Here is a 26,062-nt window from a genome sequence, read left to right as displayed (position 1 = left end):
TCAGACACTAGTTTTTGGAATCCTCAGATCAGCTTCTAGTTCTCACACTGTCAGTTGCTGATCTTTGTTGACTGCAGCATGTACACTTTCAACATTCTCAGGTGTTTTGCTTGTTGAGGCCTCCCAGAATGTGGATCACTTTCAACAGAGTCTTGACTATCTTTGAAGTGTTTGTGCCACACTTTTATTTGTGCTGCACTCATTGCATCATCCCTAAAAGCTTTCTGAATTATCCAAATAGTTTCCACAGAGGAATGTTTAAGCTTAACACAAAATTTGATACAGATTCATTGCTTTACTCACTCAGTCATTTTTTTTTTCCAGACACACAGAACTTTATTGAGCTTCTGTGCTGCGGAGTGAGTGATGTGCCAGACAGGAATTTTTCCACACCAGGCCAGATGGTGGCTGTGACCTCCCTGCCCCAGATGCCCACACCTCCCCCTTTGACACCCATTTGTTGATCATGTGCGACACCCCGAGGTGGCTGGATCGCTTGCCTTGCTCTCTATCCCCAGGGCCTGGGATTCCCTGGCAGCCCTGGGTGATATTCTGTGGGGTCTGGGGATTGGGGTCTGGGGTCTGGGGCTCCTCAGGATCTCTGCATCACCACCTGGAACCAGGTGGCAGGGCTACCATGGAGGTGGTGACCAGGCTCTTGATGCCCAGCGTGCTGAGGGTGCTGTGTAGGAGTCCACAGGTGAAAGCCAGGAACTTAGGTGCTTCTTCCACATACTGCAGGCCCAAGGCTACGGGGATGAGCAGGGGAAAACTGTTATCCTGTAGGATGTAAGTTCTCTGGTGGTTAGTGTGTAAGCTGTCCATCTGCTTTTGGAATACCGCCACCCACAGGTCTTTGCACAGCAACTGGAGGACATCCAGCTCCTCCCTGAGGGCCAGTGTCTCCCAGGGCAACCTCTTGCCCAGGGCTTGGCCCATGTGGAAGTCCATGCTCTCCAGCACCAACAGGTTTATCTTCTGTTCCCTGGGGCCTGGGATCGGGGTTGGGTTTGTGCACTCACAATTCTGCCACCATCTCTGTGTGTAGAAACTCGAACAGAAGCGCGTCCACTATTTGCCTCTCATGCTTAACTACAGCTCAGCACTCAGTCATTTTGAATGTGACAGCCCCACAGTACACATGCTCACTCAACAGTGTCTACCACCCTCACTGACTAGTACAGTGAAGTTGTCATTGTTCATGCATGCACATTCCAGTCCACTCTCCTTGGCTGCCAGGTTACATCAATGTCATACAAACCTTTCTCGTTATGTTACCAATGGCTGGACTTTTTAAATGTGTAGCCGACCAATTTAACAATGCATGCATATACTTAGTTAACTTGTTCCTTGGAGTTACACTGTGTGGCATTTTTTATTTTATTACACAGAAAAGTAAAGCCAGGCAACACAAGCAGTAAGTGCCAGAAATAGGATTTGAACACAGTTTATCCACAAAGCATGATTTATAAAACTTCAGGAGAAGATGCACACCTTCATTTTGCAAATGAGAAGACTGAGGACCTGGAAAATGAAGTAGTATCACTGCTATGCTGCATTACTAACTACGAATTCTCTGGCCAATAAGACTCCAGCCTGGCCCTAAAGGTTCTAGAATATAGACCAAAGCTGTGTTGAGCAAGTGTCTTCAGAATTGCTACTTCTTAGGGAAGGAGCTAGAGGGTTGATATTCTTCTGCCCTTGTTTGTATGTTTCCAAGGAATGTGAGTCTTTGGTCATCCTCCTGTTTGGTTCCTGGGTTGGGGGTGGAAGGCTGCATTTTGGCTGATAAAGTGTTGGTGGGCCCAAAGTGCTAGACTGGTAGCATGAGCTTTTTTCTGGAGAAAGTGTCCTCCTGTGAAACCATCCATCCCTGTGGTCTGCAATAAGTCACAGAGATAGTTTCATATTTGATTTAGGGCATGAAAAACAGGGAAACAGTACATTGGTGGCGCTGTTTGCAAATCATAAATAACTCAAAGCCATTCCTGGCTTGCCCTGGATTTCTCAGTCTGCCTCAATGGCAAGATCCAAGTCTGCATCTATCAGCAGCAAGGGGAAGTGGGAAAGGGATAGTGTGGAACTTGAAATATGTACAAATCAAACAGGGACCCTGTGTGACTTGGATAAACAGAAACCAAATAGAGTTAGAAACTCTCAGTTGAAGTCTCTCTGGAGATTAAGTATTTATGAAGCACTTTGTACTCACAAAGTGAATTTTAATCATTTATCATCTAAACTCACAATATCACAGTAGCATATAAGTATTTGTGTTATGGCTGAAGACCCAAACTGAACTACTGCCTGTAAGAAAGGGAACATTTTTATGCACTAGGGAACAGTTTTAAATGCTGCTATGAAGCAATTTCAGGAATTTTTAAAACAAATATCTGCGTCTTGATCTAGATACACCATTACCATGCAAGCTTATAACCCTCTCCTATGGATGGCACTTCTGAAAGGTCTGTCTGTCTTGTTGGCAGGTGGCAGTGACAGGTGGATACTTCCTGGTGAATCTCTCATAACACTTTATTCTTTATTCTGTGACATGATGATTTGCCTTTGTGTAGCCCTTGGTGTCCCAAGATGACCAAATGACATATTGGGATGTTGGTGACTTTGGCTATGTGTATGGTTGAAAAGATGACACCAGTTCATTTTCATTCAGAATTCAAGGTGAAAAATGCATTGGATTTTGACAGTTGAAGCTGATTGCACAACCTGGGGCTGACTATGGCTCTTTCTGAAATCACCAAGAAGCTGCTAAAAAGCTATAGCTACATCTTTTTCTCTTCTAACTGTTCAAATGATCCTGTTCCCAGAAAGACTTCTTTACTTAGTCTACCCTATCTCTCTAATTGTCTAAAGCCCTACTTCACTTTTTAGTTAGAATTATTGACCATAGGATATAAAAGAAATTTTATAGATCATTTGCTCCAACCCTCTTATTTTACTGATGAGGGAACCAAGATTCTAAAAGGTTAAAAAGAAGACTAGAATACAAGTGTTCCAAGTCTTCCTTCCTCCCTCTGTGTCAAAATCTTGGGCATTTGATATTAAATATGTTCCCAAAGCTACACTGAATGCTTTGCACAGGCTCCTCAATAACAGCCAACTGGCAATTGATTGGTAATGGCTGTGTGGAATGCTCTGTTGAGGAGTCAGTCTGGCCCTTGCTTCCTGGTCAAGTTTCTTCCCAATGTGACCTCTACCAAGAGGACTTTGACCACTCCAGCTAAAGTGCCTTCCCTTTCCTGTCCTTGCAGCCACACTCTCTCTCCTTTGGTAGGACCTCACATTATCTGAAATGACTTGTCTTTTTTTGTGTGCTGCCTTCTCCCACTAGAATGTAAGCTCCAAGAGGGCAGGTACTTGGTTTACCTTGTCCACCGCAGTGTCCACTGTGCTTATTAGATGCTGATATGTAGAAAACACTCAGTAAACACTTGTGGACTAGACAGTCAATGTTGTGATTGGTTTGTGATGTCTGCTATGGACTATGAAGGGGCACGTCACAATATCAGGGCCAGCTTTTGTCTTTATAGGATTGGTTGTTGTTGGCTAACCAATCGTGGATGTGAAACTGAAATCATTTTGACTGTCAGCCTGATTCTGGTCCTACTTCTGATGACAAATCATAGGTGCTCTGGAAATAGGAATTCCCCTTAATCCCAATTAATAATTTAAACAGAAAAAGGCAAGTTTTCTGCTGTTGTCTTTCCTCTATAGTATATTTTATTTATCACAGGACTTATACAATAAAACAAAATGCTTTACACAATAAATATTTATTTACTGACCATTTTTTAATGTTATCTTAAAGGGATTTTCAACTTTGATGCTAACCTGAAATACTGTACCATAGTACACACTATGCAGTACCTAGTATACACTAAGCAGTACCTAGTACACAGAGCACATTGGTGGGAATAATTGAGACTTAAGTGTACAAAGCAAAGTTCAGGTATATGTCCAAATTAAACTGTTCTAAAGTAGAGTGAGCAGTATCCATTACCTTAGCCCTGATTATCTTCTGTTCTCATCCATCCTCTCCTGGAAGTCAACATTTGAAATAGGCTAGTGTGAGGCAGCAGAGGCTTGAGAAAAATAAAAGACCAAAGAGGGATTTAGTACTTAAATGTGTTTATGAGTTCATTTATATTTTTATCTCTTTTTAAAGAATTGTGGTATATATGGAAACATTTGTAGTATGTAGAGGCCTTTGGAAATGGGGTTATTTTTTATTCAATTGTACTCTTGTTTCATGTTGAAATCAAACTCTGATTTAATATCTCCTAGGACTCTGGGGTTGTATAGCATCTATACTCCCCTAAATTTGATAGTGTCAATATGACCTGACATTTAATTATTTGCATAGCCCATTTAAAGTTACAACAGCAACAGGCTTGAGGGGTTTTTTCAAGCTTTAATACTCTTTTTAAAAATATGTTTTTCATAAATTACTTTGCTGTCTGGCAGGCTATCACATTTTTCAGTTCCTGTAATGAAATGGAAGTGGTGCTATGCAGGTATGAAATGTGAAATGTGGAGGAGAACAGCATGGTTAAACCAGAGCAGACACTGATCAAGTCCATTAATCAAAGTGTCTTTTTAAATCTCTGCAAGTGAGAGCTGTAGAATGTAGGGATTTGATTAAAAAGGAAATGTAAAATGGCAGAAGAGGTCAATGGCTGCCTGGGCAGATCACATCTCAAACCCTCTGATTAGAGCACACATGTAAGAGCTATTGTTTTCAATGAGATTTGTTTCCCTGGGTCATCTTTTGTAGTTTATTTGCTAAGAAAAGATGGGTTTGAGTTGCATTGTCTCTCTATAGCTATCAGAAAGTCACCAAATCAATATTTCAGGAGCTTTCAAATCTTTTCAGGATAGTTTGTTTTATCTTTTCATTTTTCAATCTTCCTGACTCATACTGATAAGCCACTAGGAATGAATGGGAAGAATCGGAGCCATCTCCCAGCCTTCTGGCCCAGGCAAATGGGTCCATTCAGCCTCCAAAGGGCTCAGCATCACAGGAGTAGTAGGGTTGGAAGAGGGCAGATGCTTTAAGGTATGTGAGTTTGAGTGGTTTGTGAGACTTGGTGGGGAGGGGGAGTTAGGTCTGGATTTGGACTTTGGGTCTCCCTGGAACATATTTGAAATTCAAAAAAGATGGGGCAGAAACCACCGATGTGTTAAAAATGGAGAATGTGTAGGGCATCAGGACAGAGCCCTGGAAAATGTTCACATTTAATAAGAACAAGTAAAGTGTTATGGGCTGAGTGTTTATGTTCCCCCCAAATTCATATGTTAAAATTCTCACCCCCTAAAGTGATGGCATTTGAAAGTGGGGCCTTTGGGAGGTAGTGTTGGATTAGGTCATGAGAGTGACCCCCCTCCCCCGCCCCAGTGGAATTAGTGGCCTTATAAGAAGAGGGAGAGAGAGAAATATCTCTCCCCCTGCAAGCATGCACCAAGGAAAGGTCATCTGAGGACATAGAGAGGTTCTGTCTGCAAGCTGGGAAGAAAGCTCTCACCAGGGACTGAGTCAGCTGGCACCTTGATCCTAAATTTCCAGCCTCCAGAGCTGTGAGAAATAAATTCATGCTGTTTAAGCCACCCAGACTGTTTTTTATTTTTATTTTTTATTTTTTTATTTTGGTTATGGTAGCCTGAGCTAAGGCATGAAGCCTATTAAAAAGAATGAAAGGACCGAAGAGAAGGCTAAAGTGACATGCATGGAATAGTGGCTTCTTGGTGGTTAAAGGATTAGACAGATATAAGAAGAAATGGTAAGAACCCTGAAACACCAATCCCAAAGAACCTATGCACCCCAATGTTCATAGTAGCAGAATTTACAATAGCCAAGTGCTGGAAGCAACCTAGGTGTCTATCAGTGAATGAATGAATAAGAAAACTATGGTACATTTACACAGTGGAATTCTATGCAGCAGAAAGAAAGAAGGAGCTCCTAGCCCTTTGCAACAGCGTGGATGGAACTGGGAAGCATTATACTAAGCGAAATAAACCAGGCAGTGAAGGACAAATACCATATGATCTCACCTTTAACAGGAACCCAATCAACAAAACAAACAAGCAAGCAAAATACAACCAGGGACACTGAAATTGAGAACAGGCTGACAGTGACAAGAGGGAGAGGGGAGGGAATTTCAGGGGAAAAGGGGAAGGGTTTGCAGGAACAAGTGTAAAGGACACATGGACAATAACAAGGGGGGGGGGTGGAAACGGGAGGGAGGTGGGGAAAGCTGGGTGACGGGCTGGGATGGGAATAAAAGGCAGAAAACTGTACTTGAAGAACAATAAAAAAAAAGGTCCTAACTGGAGGTGTTTTTTGGACTTTATTAGTTTATTCTGGGCTTAAATCTTTGTGTCGTCATCTGTGTGCATGATATATGACAGTTTTAGGAGGAATAAACTAGTTAAGAAACACTTAGAGGATATTTTTTACTTGATTATGCTCATTCTCATCACCAAAAAGGTTTTTATTAAAATTTTATAGTTTTTCTTTGTACTGCAAAGGTAGCAACTATTTATTATTTTCTAGGAAAAAGAGAAAATTTAAATTATTATACACAAAATCAAAACATATACTTAAAAAACCCTTTGTAATATTACTATCTAGAGAAGCTTATTTTAAGATCTTTTAAGATCTCAGTTAGTGTATGTTCTTCCTTACCCTTTCACTCTGTTACATTTATATCATATATATGTTCCTATATATGGAGCTGAACTATATATATGCACTGTATAAATAGTGGTATCATATTACTTTAAAACCTACTTTTTCAACCTAATGAACTCATTCAATGCTAATAATATTTATCCACAGAATAACTTTTGAAATGGCTATAACTGCCTTCTGTTTTTGGACATTCCGTTGCTGTTATAGACAATATTGTGATGACTATCCTTATGGTCAAAAATTTACATTCTTAATTGGCTCTTTTGATTAACTTCCTTAAAGTAGAATTGTAGGGCCACAAAGTGTTCACACTTTGTGTGACAATTAGTGACAATTAGTGCTCATTTGTTTGTGTGCTGTATATATGGAACATCAAGACATACTCTTCAGTTCAGAATTTGTTGAAAGTGACTGATCCATCACCATTTTATTGTAACCTATATACAATTCATCATGCATATTTATATAACATAAAAGCAAAAAGATTTACAGCAAGTCTTGATAGCAAATTTTAGTTCTTTCACACCAAGGAAGTGGCTAAAACCACAGGGGTCTCTTTTAGACTATTTTTTATATACTTCTACTTGTGTTGCACTTATCTATGCTAACTTCTTAGTAAATAGTATTTACTAAGTAAATAAATACTAACTTAGTAAATACTTGTGTACTTGTCGAAAGTTCTGTCTTTTTTTCTTTTTTTAATATTCTTTAATTGTTGAAAAGTTCTGTCTTGAAGCATAGAAGTTTTCCTTAACTAATCTTTTTAGAAGATCTTTCTGTTTGCTAGTGAAGGCTTTTCTACTGAGGGGAAATGGCTCTGTGAGATATGTTCTCTGCCTTTCTGGATAGAATTTCTGTGCTCCATGAAGTGATGAGTAGTTCTGGGAACTATGATGGTCAAGGAGAATTTAAATCTGTTCTGTTGGTAAGAGTTCCATCCAGGTGATACTCTGAACTGAAATGGACACTTCATTGAGCTGGATTGCAGGGATTTTTCACAGGGTGAGCAGCATATGACTGGGCAGCCACTTCACTTATTCACACAGTGCACACTTAGTTTTCAAGGACCCTCTATGTGCCAGACACCATTTGTTGGTACTGCTGAGAAAAATGGACATTTGTCCATGTGGGGCTCCCATTCATGTAGGTGATTTAGACTGAATTGTGGATAAAAAATAATCAATATATCATTAATTTTAAACGTCATGTTGGCAATAGAATAGACTGATACAGTAAGTGTAGTGGATCTATTAATGGTAGGAATACATTACTGGATTGGGTGAGAAGATGATGTTTGAGCTGAGAATTGAAAAATGAGGAATTAACCTCAGGAAGATCTGAGAAAAGAGTGCTTAATGGGGAAGAAATAAGTGCAACTCTCCAACAGGTGACCAAATTGCATGCATTTGAACCACAGAAAAAAGTCAGGTTGGTTGGGCAGAATGAGTGCAAAAGATGATCAGAGATGATATGGAACCTTATGGGTCACAGTAGAGAAACTGCACACTTTCAAGATATGATGAGACACTTTAGTGTGTTTTAAGCAGGAGAGTGACATTTTTGTTTTACATTTACAAAAGATTCTGTTTTATATAATTTATTTTTTATTTATTTATTTTTGTTGTTCAAGTACAAAACTTTTTTGTTGTCTGCCTTTCTCCTCCACTACTCCTCCCACCCCAGCCATCTCTACTCCCTCCCCTGCTTCCACCCCCCCTTGGTTTTATCCATGTGTCCTTTATACATGTTCCTGAAAATGCTTCACCATTTTCCCATTACCCCCTTTCATCTCTCTTCTAGTTACTGTCTGTTTGTTCTTAATTTCAATGTCTCTGGTTATATTTTGCTTGCTTGTTTGTTTGTTTTGTTCATTAGGTTCCACTTATAGATGAGATCATATGGTATTTGTCTTTTACTGCCTGTCTTATTTCACCTAGCATAATGCTCTCCAGTTCCATCCATGCTGTCACAAAGGGTAGGAGCTCCTTTTTTTCTACTGTATAGAATTCCACTGTGTAAATGTACCATAGTTTTTTGATCCATTCACTTACTGATGGGCAACTAGGTTGCTTCCATCACTTGGCTATTGTAAGTTGTGCTGCTATGAATGTTGGGGTGCCCTATGACTACACTCTAGGAAGACAAAAAACCCAATTAAAAAATGGGCAAAGGACTTGAACAGACACTTTTCCAAGGAGGACCTACAAAGAGTCCAGAGACATATGAAAAGATGCTCATCAGAGAGAGACAAATTAAAACCACAATGAGATACCACTTCACACTGGTCAGAATGACCATCATAAACAAAACAACGAACAACTAGTGTTGGAGAAGATGTAGAGAAAAGGGAACCTTAGTGCACAGTTGGTGGGAATGCAGACTGGTGCAGCCACTGTGGAAAACAACATGGAATTGCCTCAGAAAACTGAAAATGGAACTGCTTATTGTTGACCCAGCAATCCCACTGCTAGGATTATGTCCTAAGAACCCTAAAACACTTACAAAAGATTTTGGGAAATGGTTTGCAAGTTAGCAGAGAGATTTCTTGTTGTGGAACAAATAAGGAGTCTCTACATAGAGGGATTACAAAACTGTGAAAAATTCTGAGAAGTCACATAAGATGAAGACAGAAAAACACACTTTTGGTGTTAGCAAGATGGAGGCTATTGAGGACTTGGAGAACAGACTGTTCATGGCAGAGGTCAGGATGGAAAGCCAGTCAAAATGGGTTGAAGAGTGAGAGGTGTGCTGAGAAGAGACTGAGAATGAGAAGCTTGGGGATGGCCACGCAGCTAAGGACAGAAGTAAGGCAAGGGGATAAAGTGGGATCAAAAGAAACTCCACATATTGAGTAGCGTGACTTCCAACTGACATCCCTTCCTTGGCAACCAGAATGTGGCAGTCATAACTTAGGTGTGCAGGGCTGGAGTTTGGAGGACCTCTGCCTGGAGAAACTATCTAGAGTAAGATGGAAGAACTCCAGATTCTGACATTTGAGGAGTAACTAGTCCCTGACTATACAGTGTGTGTACAAGTTAGCATACTGCTTTCTCACACACACAGGTTCTAGTCATGATTTAGTGACTCACTTTTATTTTATTATTTGTTAAGTTTTTAAAAAAACAGAGTTGGTGGATTATGTGTGTGTGTGTTGGGGGTGGGGTGGGTGTGGGTGTGTATCCTTACCCAAGGATATAGTCCTTATTGACTTTTTTTAGAGAGAAAGGAAAGGGGCAGAGAGAGAGAGAAACATTGATGTGAGAGAGAAAATCAATGTGAAAGAGAAACATTGATTGGTTTCTTCCCATGTGAGCCTCAACTGGGGATGGAACCCACAACTGAGATACATCCCCTGACTGGGAATCAAACCTGTAACCTTTTGGTGTATGGGATAATGTTGCAACCAACTGAGTCACCCGGCTGAGGCCAGTGCTTCACTTTTAAATGTGAACAGAAGCCAATCAAGAATGTATATTTAGAAGAACACTCTATGATGAAAGAGGACAAAACTAACAGGAGAAAAAACAAAAGAACTCAGAGAAAACAGGTAATATGAATGCCAGACAAAAACTTCAAAAACATGTAATTAATATCTTTAGAGACATGAGCCTTTACAGTCATAAAAAAGAACAGGATGCTATAAACAAAGAATGTTTAGAGAAAAGGATAGAAGGTTGGCAATTTAAAATTGATGACAGAAGGATTGTTATACAAAGTAAAGGAGACATTTAGAATGTAAAATATAACAACAACAAAGATTTACAAAGTTAAAAATTGATATTATTATGATAAAATAAAAATTGAAAAATATAAATTTTAGCTGTTTACTGAACACAAGATTTCAATCTATAATAAAACTGAAAAATTTTAATGTTGAGTATTACATTAAATGAAAAAGGACCATATGTATTGGCAAAGCAAGATAGTTATAATTAACTAATGAATAAATGTGGTTAAAGAATATTTGTTGGTTTATTTTTTAAAAAATTCTGTTCATACAAAACAAAGTATAGAGGATATATATCAAAATAAGCACATTACTGGATTGTGAAATTATGGGTTGTATTAGTTAGGGTAGGCTGAACTGTTGTAACAAATAGACCCCAATGGACAATGGCTGAAGCTTTTTCTAACAGCTTTATTTAGATATAATTCACATACTATACAATAATTGTATTTAAAATGTGTAATCCAAAGTTTTTTTAGTATATTCACAGATACCACCATCACCAGACTGAATTTTAGAGCATTTTTATCACTTCAAAAAGAAACTCAGTACCCTTTACCTATCACCTTTCTATTCCTCATTGCCAACCTCCCAAACAGCCTAAGGCATTGTTCTTTTTACTCTTAGTTCTGGCCAGTGTTTAGAAAAACTTATCTTCTAACGGTGTGGAGGGAGAGGCAAGCAGGTGAGACCTACTGGAAGCAGATTAAGAGATGGCTGCCATGGTTTGTTCAGGAGATAATGGAGAAGTTGGCCAGTACAAAGATGTGGAGGAGATATGGAGACTTCCCTGGAGTGCAAGGAGGAGTTTTTGCAACTTCCAGAGGTAACATAGTGGTGGTCACAGGTTTGCAGGGCTCTTTGGCCCTTTCCAAGATTGGAACTAGAGAAAGTTTGGGGTAGCTTCCATTTTAAGAGCCAACATACAGATCCTCTATCTCTGGAGGGCATCTTTGCAAACTCTCAAGAGAAATCAATCCTTCATGTTGTTAAAGTTTTACAAGCTGTGGCATAAATTGTTGTTCAAGTGCCAAATGTAGCAACCAATAAATCACTAAGGGGATTCTCTGAGATTTGTGGTATTATTGATTTTGTACCTAGCCTTGGATGCACCAAGCTGGGCTCCTCTAAAGTTGGATGAGGAAGCCCTGCCCCATCCAACCACTAAAGCTTACCAGGAACATCCTATTCTTTAGTGGGATTAAGTCACAGAGGTCCTCACAGACAAACACTCCAGGTGAGCCTCAGAGAGCTGCTCTACATGCTCTGGCTGACTGATCATTGGCATTTTACTCTGAGCTCTTCTCTCTGTGAATCTGTCATTGGCATCCCCACTCTCCCAATCACCTAGTCCTTTGTTCATCTATTGCCTTGTGCTCATGTGGCAAGTCTTTACTGGGCACTTGTAGGCTGTCACCCTCACTGTGGACTTTCAGTTAGGAAGTCAGGCAGATGAGACTGGGAATTGGAAAACTATTTGAAAAATGCTCTGATGGAGTGAACACAGGGAAAGGTGTTGGGAATGCTTCCAGAAGGAAGTGGCCAGTTAAGAACTTCAGTCCTCTTGGATGAGTTCCTTTCCCATACTTCTGTCCCCACATTATGTCTTCAATACATTATGTTAATTTTCCTCTATAACCTCTGTCAGGTCACTACTTTCCTTTCCATTATCTTCCTGTAAAGGAGCTTTTATGATAGATGCCCTGAGAGGCAGACTTTTATAGAAGACAGGCAAGTCTGGCATACCAGCTGTGTGGCCTTGAGCAAGTTATTAAACCCTTCTCGGTCTCAGTCTCTTCAGCTAAAAAATGGGGATATCAATGCTTTCCTCAGAGATATGTGATGAAGAACAAATAAGATAATATTTTTAAAATAGCCCCAGGCCTGACATTTAAAAGATAATCATTCTAGTCTCTTTCCTGTGCCTGCAATCTCTTCCTTTGTTTAATATACTCTGCTCACACTTGAAAATTTATCTTACTCAAACTTTAATTTCATCTCTCCCTTGCTCAAAAAATTTCAGATTCCCAGAGTCTGCAGACTAGAGTCTGTAGACTAAAGTCTGTATCAGTCAGTAAAGAGGTGCACACTCTAAGGGACAAGTGGTGAAGGTGTGAGAGAGGAGAAAGGCTCTGGGAGCACAGGGCAAGACCCAAGTCAAGCAGGCTGATGAGCATCCAGATCCCCGAGGAAGAGATCCCTGAGCTGAGATCTGAAGGATGAATAGGAGTTTACTAGGCAAAGAAAGAGGTGAAGGAGGTGGGAGATGGGAAGAACATTCTAGGTAAAGGCCCTTGAAGAGTGAGCAGCTACACTGGCTGGAGTGCAGGGTGCAGGGAGGGAGTGGGTGAGATGAGCCAGGGGCTGCCAAAGACACAGATCTGGGTAAGACAAGCATTTGTAGGATAATTTCCATATCTGAAGTAATGAGAGCCACGGGAGAGTATTAAATTATTACTTGTTTACACATCAGTTTCTCTTGTTAGGAAGTGCTATTCTGTAGACTTCATAGTAGGCACCGTAAGTATTCAAGAAATTTGACTAATGAGGTTAATACAATTATATTTGTAGAAATAGAGGAAAAGAATTCTGGTAGTTGAATTTCTGATTGTTTGGGTGAGAGTTGATTGATGTTATGATGCAATGGACCAGCCACAGAGAGAGGACTGCTATTGAGATCAAATTTGAGTTGATTTTGCTCTCCACAACACATAGATAATACTGGGAAAAACCCACAACCTCCAGAGTAAGAAAACTCATGATCCCCACAGGCCCAGACAAGGGGGAATTAAGGTGGCTTGAATATGAACCTAGGGACTGGAAAACTGATGGAGGCTTTGCAGCTTCTTGTGTTTCCAAGGTAATGGGCAGTTTCTGGGAAAGTTTCCTTCTTGGAGAGAAGGGTAGGGTTGGCTGTTTTCCTCTGGACATCCTCATAATGCATGATTTGTGAAGCAGCTCTCTATAGATTCACTATAGACAGGGGATCATTTTGCACCATGTCTGACCCCTTCACTCCTGTCCTCCTCTCCTTCAGGCTCTCTGGGACTCTAGTTCCCACTGTATTCTGGGACTTCACAAAGGGTGAGGGCTAAAGAATGGGAAAAACAAGTATCAGAACCCAGAGCCATGTATCTGGTTCATTCTCATGTCTCAGGGCCTAGGACAGCATCTTACCCAAACTGAATGCTCAAACTTTTTTTTTTTTTTTTTTAGCAAAAATGTCTGTAGAGAATGGAGAGGGATGGGATTCTCAAAATTTAAGTGTATATATTTAGCAATAGATTTTGTTCTGATTCAATAAGTTTGAGGTGCAAATGGAAGTTCTGCATTTCTAACAAGCTCCCAGGTGATGCTCATGCTGCTGGTCCTGAATCACCAATAGGGTAATAAGGGAGTAGATGAAACAACTGACTACACAGCCAAATTCCAAGAAAAGGCAACAGTCACTTAACTACATTTTATAAATTAATAGCCTGTCCAACTCACCCACAGGATAAATGTGCAAACTTGAGTTACATAAGGCTAAGTGTAGTTTTGGAATATTTACACCAGTGGGAATATAGGGGCACACATACCAACCATATGTATTGAAAGTCATCTGCACACTGAAGAGATTAATGTCAATTCAATAACAATTCATAGCATATAATTCCAAGTGATTTAATGGTTACTTCAGAATCATTGAATCGTTGTAGGTTCAATTTATTTTATTTTATTTTGGTCATAGCTTCATTCATTTGACAAGCATTTTGTGGAATATATACTATAAATAAAGCCTCTCCCTGGCCACTGGAAGATATTCTTCCTCTCTGCCTTGAGCTTCCGGTCTAGTGGGATAGCTAGAGATAAAACAAATAATGACAGCATGTGATGAATTGTCCCTATGAGTGCTGTGCAACAGAAATATACTGAGACACAAATGTAATTTAAAATTTTGTAGTAGCCATGTTAAAAAGGTAAAATCAGATAGGCGTTATTAATTTTATTGTATATTTTATTTAACCTAAGATGTCCAAAATAGTCTCATTTCATTATATAATCAATATAAAAAAGTTCTAGCAAGCTATTTTACATTTTTGATATTAAGTTATCAAAATTCTGGTGCGTATTTTATCCTAATAGCACACCTCAAGTTGGATTAGCCACACTTCAAGTGCCGATGTGGCTGATGAACCCTGTAGTGGGTGGTGCAGGCTTCTACAGTGGGGTGGCAAATAACTTTGTTGGAATAAAACCCTTAGCATTACATCCCAGCTGAGGTCTGTGGACATACTCAACACCTGTGACCGCAGTCAGGGAGGAAACCCCTCTGTATGGTCATTGTCACTCACACAGTAACATCCCCTGCTCTCTGGATCCCAGGAAGGACCTCGAGGAGACTTCCATGACAATGGTGAAAATTTTCTTGCGCTGGACCCCAGGCTCAGGAAACCTGACATGGAAAGGAGCAAACCCACATCCTCCCACGTGTGACTGAATGATTTTTCCTAGAACTTCCATGAGCCTGACAACTGGGGCTAAGGGATCTAGGGGCCTAGAATCTTCAGGGACTCACCTCACAGATTCAGTGACCCTTTATCTTTTCTTGGTGCTGGTTTGTCCCCAAGCAAATGCCCCAGAAAGCCAGTACCATATCAAGCCACCAACGGCAGCTGTCCTATGACAGATCCAACCCTCATGTCTGTTTCTTGTGATGCCACCACCCACATTGGCCCCTGTGCTCCATCCCAGCCCCTCTCAGGGCCCTGGGGCCCCATCCATTACTCCACCAGCTCTTCACTGTCCTGCCTTCTCCCTCCATGTGCACTCATTATAATGGCTTCCTTGCAGATACCCCAAGACACTGGCAGGTCATTGAGAAGGGGCCCTGTGCCAGCCTCTCACAGTCTCACAGTGAGGAAGCTGTGGGGAGGGGATGGCAGAGCTTCAGGCACTGCATGGCCACCAGAAAGCCAGAAGGGCCAGGCTACTCCCTGTGCCCAGGTGGAGGCTGGGGCCATGTGCTGAGCTTCCCAGAGATCACAGTGGCCCAGCCTTGTTGTGGGCCACCCTGCCTGGTCTTGTTACAGGGTGCAACCAAGAGGGGGGACCCCAAATGGGCATTTGAAATGGGGTCCAGAACTCAAGGTGTCCAGAAGATTTGAAGAAGTCTTCACCCCTTCCCCCACAGGTGTGAGTTGGGGGAAGGGGCACACAGAGCAAGAACATGCAGGGCAGCTTTGCAGCTAATCCATGGTGTGGTCATTTAACATACCTATAGCCTTTGGCTGGTTGCTTAAATATGCTAAATAGCTATGGCCAGGCTCAAGGCCAGGGGGATGGAAAGGGATCTCTCCCCAAGATGGGACTGGGGGGCAGGTCCCCTGAGTTACAGCGCCTGTGTGGGAGCTGGGAGAAGATTGGCTCCATGACATGGGGTGACACCTGCCCAGACCCACGATGGCGACCAGAAAAGCTGGAGAAGACAGCAGATTGAGGGCAAGTGTGCCCAAGTGTAGGAGGAGTCAGAAATGGGGCTGCAGAAGAAGATTGGCATGGGGATTTAAACCCAGACACGGCAGCCATTGAGAGAGAACCACGCAGCTCTGGCAGAGTGGGGACTACCGTGGCCCTGGGATAGAGGACCACGTGCCTTTGCCAGAGTGGGGACCCCCGCAGCTTTAGAAGGGGGGACCACCACCTGGTTTTAGCAGAGATCCCGGTGACTCAGCTGAGGGTGCTGGGAACCCAGGGAGGTCTCCCAGTCGAGATGGAATACTAACTGGGAAAAAACAGAGGACTGCCTGAGCCATGGACTTCTATTTCCTTTCCTGAGATACAGTATTCTGGACTGGGCAAAGGGGGAAGGAAGGAAGGACTGTGTTTGTGGGTCTCTTAAGGGACTTTAGGATTTTTTGATAAAGACATTAGGTCACTACTTTAAGTTTGTATAGCATTAAATAAATATTCCCTTTCCTTTTCACGGATCTCTGGCATTGAGAGACATCTTTCCCCGGGTGGCGGACATGATGGACCTGGGGGCTTTTTTTTTCAATAATAGTATATTGTCCCAGGCCCCCCTTGTTTGTTCTGTAACAGTCTCAGGAAGCTGTAACCCCGCATAACTTAGGCTAAGTGAAAGACCTCTGGATCAGGAGCCACTGAAGGAGACAAAACTTATTTCCCTGGCATTTCCCTGTTCATATGCCTCATTCCTTTTCATGCTTGAACGGCAGTCAATGATGGGTAACAATTCTCTTGGATTGAGAATGAATCTGAGAACAGACGCGTTCATGAAGGAATGACAGGGACAAGACTCATGGGGCTGTGGAAATAACGGGGTGATCGACATCAATCACCAATTTTGCCAATGCCTGAGTCTTTGCTCTTGGATGTAAGAAATCCAAGTCTCCTGGCTGCCTTTGTCTTCTCTGTTATCTCAGGCCTGCAGAGGTGGTGCAGCCCAGACCAGAAAGAGCGACCCCCCGGGGTAATCAGGCCTGGGACATAGAATATGCAAGATCCTGTGAGATCTATTTGCTGGAAGATGTTATTATCTTGGAATTTAAAAGCATAGACAGGAAACCAAAACTAGCCCTTTAAGCAGTATGTTAAAAACCCCAAACCTTGACTGGAATCTCAGCAGTTCTGTCTCTACCTTTGTAAGTTGTTTATATCTTTTGATCTTTTCTGCCAGATTGTGAATCCACAAACTAAGTCTGTTTTCTCAATAAAAATCTGCTTGGGTATGGACACAAGGTGCTCCCCACGTGAGGAGTGGCCCTTCTGTTCCTATTCCCCCACAGGACCTGGTAGTCTCTGTGTATGTTTGTAGCATGTTTTGATGAACATCCGCAGCTGAGATGGATACTGCTGGCCGGTATCCTCCACACAGCCTGGCATGGGAACTCTGGCTGACCCCTGCACACATGGTGGTGATGGAAAACCATGAGAGACCTCATCCAGTCAGTCCTGGGGTTGGGAAGAGGGGTTGGGTTCTACATTAGGAAACATGGAATGATCTCTGCGTGTGAGTGGGGAAGAAGCAGGTCAGTATCCAAGCAGAGAGGACTCTGGATGGGTTAGCACAGCCTGTGGAACTGATGGTCCAGGTCCTGGCCTGCTAGAGTTTCTCAGGGATGTTGGATGTTGATTGGAGTGGACCAAAGAAGCCTGTGAGGCCTGGGCTTGACCCTGCCCCACACTCTACAAAGCCTCACCTGCCACACTTGTGTGTTCCTGGGGAAAGAGGAAAAGGCTTCTGAGTTAACCAAGACTAAGTACCCTCAAAACAAAAATGAAACCCTGGAAAAAATGAGGAAGCCATGGGCCCACCACACCTGAGTTTAAGAACTGAAGTGTGTATTGCCTTTGGTAGTGAATAAAAACATCCTCTCTGCCACAGGTGATGGTTGCCTGGTGATGAAGGTAGATATCCAAGTAGATAATGATATAATGCCCCCATATCCTCTTATGAGGACTGGGATTGTCACTGTACTGCTGGAATCTCCTTCCTTCTGCCACCAAACAGAAGTCAAGGGCATTTGCTCATGAAATATTGTCCCACTGTGTATCATCTACCAGGGAGAATGGGGGGTAAACTGGACTACAGACAGAACCATGTTCCTGCTAGGGGGCTGCTGTGGCGGCAGAGGGCTGTGCCGGGGCTGATTATGTGCCACAAATCCTGGACCAAGTGCTTCCCTCTCCCAACACAGCAGCTGGCCCCTCAGGGCATCCAGGACTGGGCAAGTCCTGCCAACATCACTTACTGAATCTCACTTCACTACCACCATCATAGGTCAGAGCCACTGCAAGGCACCTCTTGTGAGGTTCACTGCAATGATCACTGCAGTTCCTAGTGGGCCAGCCTCTAGTCTTGCTCCTCTCTTCTTCTACCAAAGACCTTTCAGAGCCTCTGTGTGTTCACTCGGCAAGGTCCACACTCCTCAAGAGGTAGGTGAGACTCTTGACCTGGCTGTTGCTTCTGCAGCAGCCTCACTCCTCACTCTCCTCACTCCACACTTCAGCCACAGTGACGTGGAATCTGAGGGGCTCTGTGGTTAAGCTCCTCAGCCTGAAATGCACTGCTGACTTCCCACCCCAGGCCTTCACCTCACCACAATCCACTGGCCTTGAAATGTAACTTCCTCCATGGAAGGGAAAAGGAATCAAAGGAAAAGAAGAGATGGTAGATTTCAAAGTCACCCTTCTCGTTATGGGGCATTTGGATGATCTTCACTATGTATGCTGGCTCAGCAGATGTGTCCTTATGGTATAGTGGAGTCTGTATCCAACAGCTGATCATTCACTTGTGCCCACTGAACTGCTCGGTACAGTTAATTTAAACACCTATGGACCCTGCAACATGCACAACGATGGGCGCTTTACAGGTTGTTTTATTTTTGTAATGACCTGGTTGGTACTTATGTTTGTATCCACTTTGGCAGAAGAAGAGGTTGGGTACCAGCCCAGTATCTTATGGCTGGTAAGAAGGCTGGGATTTGAAGTTGATCTCTCAGGATCTAGGCCTCTGCTTTTACGCACCAGGCTCCATGGCCCACCACCCACTAGGTAAGGATGGATTGTGAATGATGTTTTTGTGGGTTGAATTGTATCCCTTATTCCCTTTCAAAAAAGAAGACTATGTTGAGGTCCTCACCCCAGTTCCTCAGAATGTGACCTTATCTGGAAATAGGATCATTGCAGATAGGATCAGTTCAGATGAGGTCATGCTGAAGCAGGGTGACTGGTGTTATAAGAAGAGGAACAGATATGGTTCTATCAGTAGTTGTCAGATTCAACATGCAGAAAATCAGTGAGGATGTTGCTAAAATGGACAGTATTGTCAATTAATTAGTTCTAACTGGCATTGATAAAATACTTCACCCATTAAGAGCAGAATATACATTCTTCTCAAGCTTACATGGATTATTCACCAAAATAGACCTCATTCTGGGTCATAAAACAAATCTAGATAAGTTTAAAAGGATATAAATCATATAAATTATATTCTCAGACCATAATTGAATTACACTAGAAATTTAACAAGATAGCTATAAAATCTCAAAATATTTAAAGATTAAACAACACATTGTAAAATGACATATGGCTCAAAAGAAAAAAAATTGAAAATATTTTCAAATTTTTCAGATGGAAATGAAAATTATTAAAATTTGTAGGCTGGAACAAAAGCAGTGCTTACAGGAAATTTAATGCATTGAGTGAACATGTTAGAAAAGAAGATAGATCTAAAATTAATAATCTAAGCTTCAACCTGAAGAAATTAGAGAAAGGAGTACAGTATAAAGTCAAAGCAAACAGAAAATAAGAAGTGATTAAAAAAAGCAGAAATCAATGAAATTGATAACAGGAAATTAATAGAGAAAATCAACAAAACCAAAAGTTGGTTCTTTAAAAAAAATCAGTAAAATTGATAAACCTCTACCTAGGTTAACCAAGGAGAGAAGATGTAAGTTACTACTGTCAGAAAAGAAAGAGGGACAATTACTATCATTCCCATGGACACTAAAAGGAAAATCAAGGAATGTTATTTAAAGGTCCACGCCCATGAATTTGATAATGAAGATGAAATGGGCCAATTCCTTCAAAGGCACAACCTACCAAAACTTGCACAGGGAGAAATAGATGATCTGAATAGTTATATTCAAGGAAAGTGAATCAATAATTAATGACCCTTCAAAATGAAAGCAGCAGTCCCAGATGTTTTCATTGGGGAATTCTATATTTAAGGAAAAAATGATACTGCCAGAATAAAGTGCTGCAAGAATGAATGATTATTGTGAAAGGCATTTGTTTTATATACCGAAAACTATTATTAAGAGTTTTCCAGCAGGAGAGACCCAAGATGGCAAACAAGTGAGTGGCAGTTACACTCACCTCCTCCCAGGACTGATCTGGAATTCCAACTAAATTGTGAAGAAATCACCCAGAACAAACAACTGAAAAATAGTGAGAGAGAAGCCTTATAAGCACAGACAAACAGAAGAATCTGCTTCAGCATGACATGACTGGTAAGGAGTGCAGTGGAGACACAAGAGGGCTGGCTGAGCACCCAGACACTGAGGTACTGGAGAGATGTTTAAGTGGCCAGTTGGATCCCACTGAGAAGTGGGGGTCTAAGCCCTCAATTGGGATCCCCAGCATAGACCACTAGACCTCGAAAAGTACTGAGATGACATTCAGGTGTGAAAAGTGGCAGGGTTGCTGTCTGCTAGAGATGATGGCTGGAGACATAAAGAGTTTTTTAAAGGGCTAACACATAAATGTTTACTAGCAGCCACTTACCCTGGGCTCTGGTAAAGGCAGAAGAGGCTAGAGATGCTTGAGGAGAGACTGAGGACAGAGGCTTTGGGAAGACAACTGAAAGAGTAGCTGCCGGAATCCTGGTGCTGAGCCATCCACCATACTGCAGCAGCCATCAAGCTCAGGCAATCCACTCCCCTCTGAGTGGCAGCAGCCTGAGGGCAAACAATACCCCGATCCCAGGAAGCACCCTGACCTGCCCTGCGGTACTTAAGCCTGACTGCTGAGTAAAGAGTGACTGGATTAACAACTGAAGGAGTCAGCCACAGACAGTAGAAGCCTGGAAGTCTCGAACAAGCTGCCTAAGGCCAGACTGGGCATGATCTGATGTCACCACAGGTGGATCCAGAGAGAAAAAACAGTGTTAGGTACTAGATGCTACCAAGATGAAAGCCACCATGGTTTTCTACATGATTTGCAATATTTTCCTCTCCTGTACAATTTTTAAACATTCATTTCTTGTCCTTCAAGTTTGTGCATTAAGTCACTAGATTTTATACTATAGTTCATTTCAATTCACATATTTTGCCCCTCCCTTCTTTTACCCCATTTTACCTTCTTTTTTCCTCTTACTATTTTCATTTTAAATTTTGTCTTCTCTCTTGCTACAACTTCTGCATTCTTACTATTTCTCCCCTGTCCAGTCTCTCAAAACCAATGTTCTTGTCAATGGTCATCTCACATTCTTTTTCTTGCTTTTAAAATATCTGTGTCATCTCTTCACCTTCAGCAATCTTTGCTTGTTGGTTGTGGATAGGGTAGTTGTTGTTGCATTTTTTCAATTTTATCTCTAGATGTTCACTAAGTTTGTACTTCAAATCTCAAGTTTTATGGTTCCCCCTCTTACACTTTTTATATCTCAAATTTTAATTTTGCCCTGTCTTAGCCTGTTTTCCCCCCTTTCATCCTGCCTCTTTTTCTTTTTATTTCCATGTCAAATTTTAACTTTTCCCTGTCTTAACCTGGTTTTTGTTCCTCAGTCTTAGTATTGCTTCTCCCTCTATCATCTCAAAATCACTTCCCTTTCCTCTAGACATCTCTTAAGCTTTCCTTCCTTCCTTCCTTTTTTCCTTTTTCTTTTTTCCCCCTATTGTTTCCATCCCACCTATATCAATTTTATCTCATTTGTTGTTGATAGTGCAGTGGTGGAGCTTTCTCTCCACTTTGGTTCCTTTTTTTAAATTATTTACTTACTTTTAGGCCCTGGCTGGTGTAGCTCAGTGGATTGAGCACAGGCCTGCGAACCAAAGCATCACCGGTTTGATTCCCAGTCGGGGCACATTCCTGGATTGCAGGCCATATCCCCAGTATGGGGTGTGCTAGAAGCAACCACACGTTGATGTTTCACTCCTTCTCTTTCTCCCTCCCTTCGCCATCTCTCTAAAATAAATAAATAAAATCTTTAAAAAATTATTTAATTTTTTTTCTTTCTCACTTTCACTCTATTTTATTTGTTTTAAATGTCTGTTTAAACCTAATATTATATATATCCCTTCCTACTCTGTCCTACCTTCTTCAGTCCCTCTTTATTTATGATGTAAATTTTACTTCCTCTCTTTGTAGTGCTCTGATTCCCTGCTGTTATTAGTGCTCCTGGCTCTACCTTCTCAAAATCACTTTTTACTCAGTAGATCATCTCATATTCACTCTCTTTTTTTATAATAGTCTTAATCTCTTTATACCCTGATCAATACAGTTCATTTGGTGTTGATAGTGGGATTACAGGGGGAATTACTTGTTTGGCTGTTGGTTTGTTTTCTGGGCTTTGTGGTTGTGTTCTGGAAGCACCTGCACAACAGCATACAAGACTCAGTGGGTGGAGTGACAGTCAACCAGCTTGAGGGAAGGACCCGCCAAAGAATGACACAACAGCATTCAAAACCCAATTGCACTCAGAGAGCCAACATAAACACATAAAGACATAAAGACATCCTCAAAGCATCAAGCTCAGGAGATCAAGGAGACTGCACCACTGAATCTCACAGGTGTCCTACCAAAGAAGGTAATCACCACTAAGAGTCAAAACAGATGAATTTAAGAAGCAGAAACAATCAAGAAGAGTCTCCCCAAAAATGGAAAGACAGAGAAACAACCCACAACTGGAAGGAAAGGAGGAATCCTCAGAAAGAGTACTAAATGAGATAGAGGCAAGTCAACTATCAGATTTGGAGTTCAAAACAATGGTTATTTGGAAGATCAATGAGCTCAGTGGGAATAACAAAAAACTACATAGAAGCTACAGGAAACTTACTGACAACTACATCAGCATGAAAAAGGATAGTGAAACTATCAATGAGTCAGGAAGAAATGAAGAATACAATTTCTGAATTGAAGAACACAGTAGAAGGAATCAAAAGCAGGCTAGATGAAGCACAGGATTGAATCAGCAAACTGGAGAAAATGGTAGGAAAAAAAAAACTCCCAGAAAAAGCAAGAAAAGGAAAAAAGAATCAAAGAAAAAAGAGGGGTTAAAGGAACTGAGGGACAACATGAAATGTAATAATATCTGTAAAATAGGGGTACTAGAAGGAGAAGAAGAGGAGCAAGGGATAGGAAACCTGTTTGAAAAAGAAATGATAGAAAACTTCCCTAAATGATAACAGAAAATGTCACATGAGTCCAGAAAGCACAGAGGGTCCCCATCAAGAGGAACCCAAAGAGGCCCACTCCAACACACATTATAATTAAAATGGAAAAATTCAAAGAGAGAATCTTAAAGGCAGCCAGGGAGAAATGGGAAGTGGCATACAAGGGATCTCCAAAATGGCTAGCAGCTGACTTCTGCAGAGAAACACGACAAGCCAGAGAGGAACAGCAAGAAATGAATTCCAAGCAGTGAAAAACAAAGGCCTGCAACCAAGACTACTCTACCTACCGAGGTTCTCATTTAAAATGGAAGGCAAAATTCAGAGTTTCTCAGACTAAAGAAAGCTAAAAGGATACACCTCCACAAGTCCAGCAAGATATGCTGAAGAATCTGCTTTAAGAATATGGTGAAAAAGAGTGAGAGACAGGAACACAGGAACAAAGGGGAAAAATGGCAATGAATAAGTACTTATCAATAATAACCTTAAATATAATGGATTAACTTCTCCAATCAAAAGACATAGGGTATTTGAGTAGATAAGAATACATGACCCTAAAAATATGCTTCCTAAAAGAGACCCACCTCAGAACAAAAGACCTACACAGACTGAAAGTGAAGGTATGGAAAAAAATATTCCAGATAAATGAATAAGAAAAATAAGGTAGAGCAGCAATACTTATATCAGACAAAATAGACTTCAAAGCAAAGACCATAAAAAGAGACACAGAAGAACACTTCATAATACTCAAGGGAAGAATTTGTCACAAAGACATAAATATTGTAAACTTATATGCACCCAAAATAGGAGCACCCAAATATATAAGGAAAATCTTGGAGGACTTCAAGAAAAATAGAGATAGCAACACAATTGTAGGAGGGGGTTTTAACACCCGACTCTCAACAATGAATAGATATTCCAAACAAAATATCAACAAGGATATTGTGGCACTGAATGACACACTAGATCAAATGGACTTTACTGATATATACAGAACCTTTCATTCCAAAGAAGCAAAATTCACATTCTTTTCAAATGTACATAGAACATTTTCAAAGATAGAGCACATGATAGCACACAAAACAAGCCTCAATAAATTCAAGAAAAGTGAAATCATATCAAGCATTTTCTCAGACCACAAGGACCTGAACTAGAAACCAGCCTCAAGGAAAACACTCAAAAGCTTTCAAATTCATGGAGACTGAGTTCTATGCTATTAAATAATGAATGGGTTAATAATGAGATCAAGACAGAAATCAAAAGCTTTCTGGAAATAAATGAAAATGAACACACAACAGTCCAAAACCTCTAGGACACAGGGAATGTGGTTCCAAAAAAAAGTTCATAGCAATATAGGCCTACCTAAAAAAAGATAGAAACATTTCAAATAAACAACCTAACCCTACAAGAACTGGAGGAACAATGACAAACAAAGCCCAAAGTGAGTGGACAGAAGGAAATAACCAAATCTGAGTAGAATAGAATGATATAGAGACTAAAAGAACAATTCAAAGGTTCAATAAATCTATGAACTGGTTCTTTGAAAAGGTAAATAAAATCGAGAAACATTTAACCAGACTTATCAAGAAAAAAAGAGAGGACCCAAATAAATAAAATCAGAAATGAAAGAGGAGAAATAACAACTAATACTACAGAAATTATAAAAATGTTGAAAGAAATTACTACAAACACCTCTATGCCAATAAATTTGAAAACCTGGGTTAAATGGACAAATTTCTAGAAACACATAATCTTCCAAAAGTGAATCAAGAAGAAGCAGAAAGCCTGAACAGACCAATAACAGCTAGTGAAATTGAAGCAGTAATCAAAAGACTCCCAACACACAAAAAGTCGACCAGATGGCTTCATGGGAGAATTTCACAAAACATTTAAGGAGCAGATAACCCCTATCCCTCTGAGACTATTCCAAAAAGTCCATGTAGAGGGAAGACTCCCATACTCTTTTTATGAGGCCAGAATAATCCTAATTCCCAAAACAGAAAAAGACACAACAAAGGAAGAAAAGTACCGGCCAATAACATTGATGAACATTGACACTAAAATCCTCAACAAGATATTGGCAAACCGCATCTGGCAATACGTGAAAAGATCATACACCATTATCAAGTGGGACTCATCCAGGGATGCAAGGATGGTACAATACTTGCAAATCAATAAACACAATACATCACATAAATATAAGGAAAGACAAAAGTCACATGATCATATCAACAGATGGAAAAAGCATTTGGTAAAAACACTCAGCTAAGTGGGAGTAGAGGGAGCACACCTCAACATAATAAAACCCATATTCGAGAAACTTACATCCAACATCATGCTGAAGGGGCAAAAACTAAAAAATTTCCCATTAAGATCATGAACAAGACAAGGGTGCCCGCTTTTACCATTTCTTCAACATAGTATGGGAAGTTCTAGAAACAGCAATCAGACAAGAAAAAGAAATAAAAGTCACCCAAATTGGAAAGGAGAAAGTAAAACTTATTATTTGCAAATGATATGATAGTGTACACAGGAAACCCTAGAGACACCACCAAAAAACTACTCAAGGTAAGAAGTGCATTTGGCAAAACAGCAGGATACACAGTCAACACTTAGAAATCAAAGGCATTTTTGTACACCAACAATGAAATATCAGAAACAGAAATTAGGGGAAAAAATCCCATTTGCTATAACAAGAAAAATGAAGTACCTAAGAATAAATGTAATCAAGCATGTAAA

General features: G+C 40.8%; 1 pseudogene; it reads right to left on the bottom strand.

Moving 5' to 3' along the window:
- Positions 1-318: 318 nt before the first annotated feature.
- LOC114494887 overlaps positions 319-26,062 on the bottom strand; it is an 82,652-nt pseudogene continuing 56,908 nt past the window's right edge.

Source organism: Phyllostomus discolor, chromosome 4 (assembly GCF_004126475.2).
Source record: "Phyllostomus discolor isolate MPI-MPIP mPhyDis1 chromosome 4, mPhyDis1.pri.v3, whole genome shotgun sequence".
Taxonomy (NCBI): domain Eukaryota; kingdom Metazoa; phylum Chordata; class Mammalia; order Chiroptera; family Phyllostomidae; genus Phyllostomus; species Phyllostomus discolor.
Note: the sequence above shows the minus strand (reverse complement) of the source record. Positions and strands in the feature narration are given on the sequence as shown.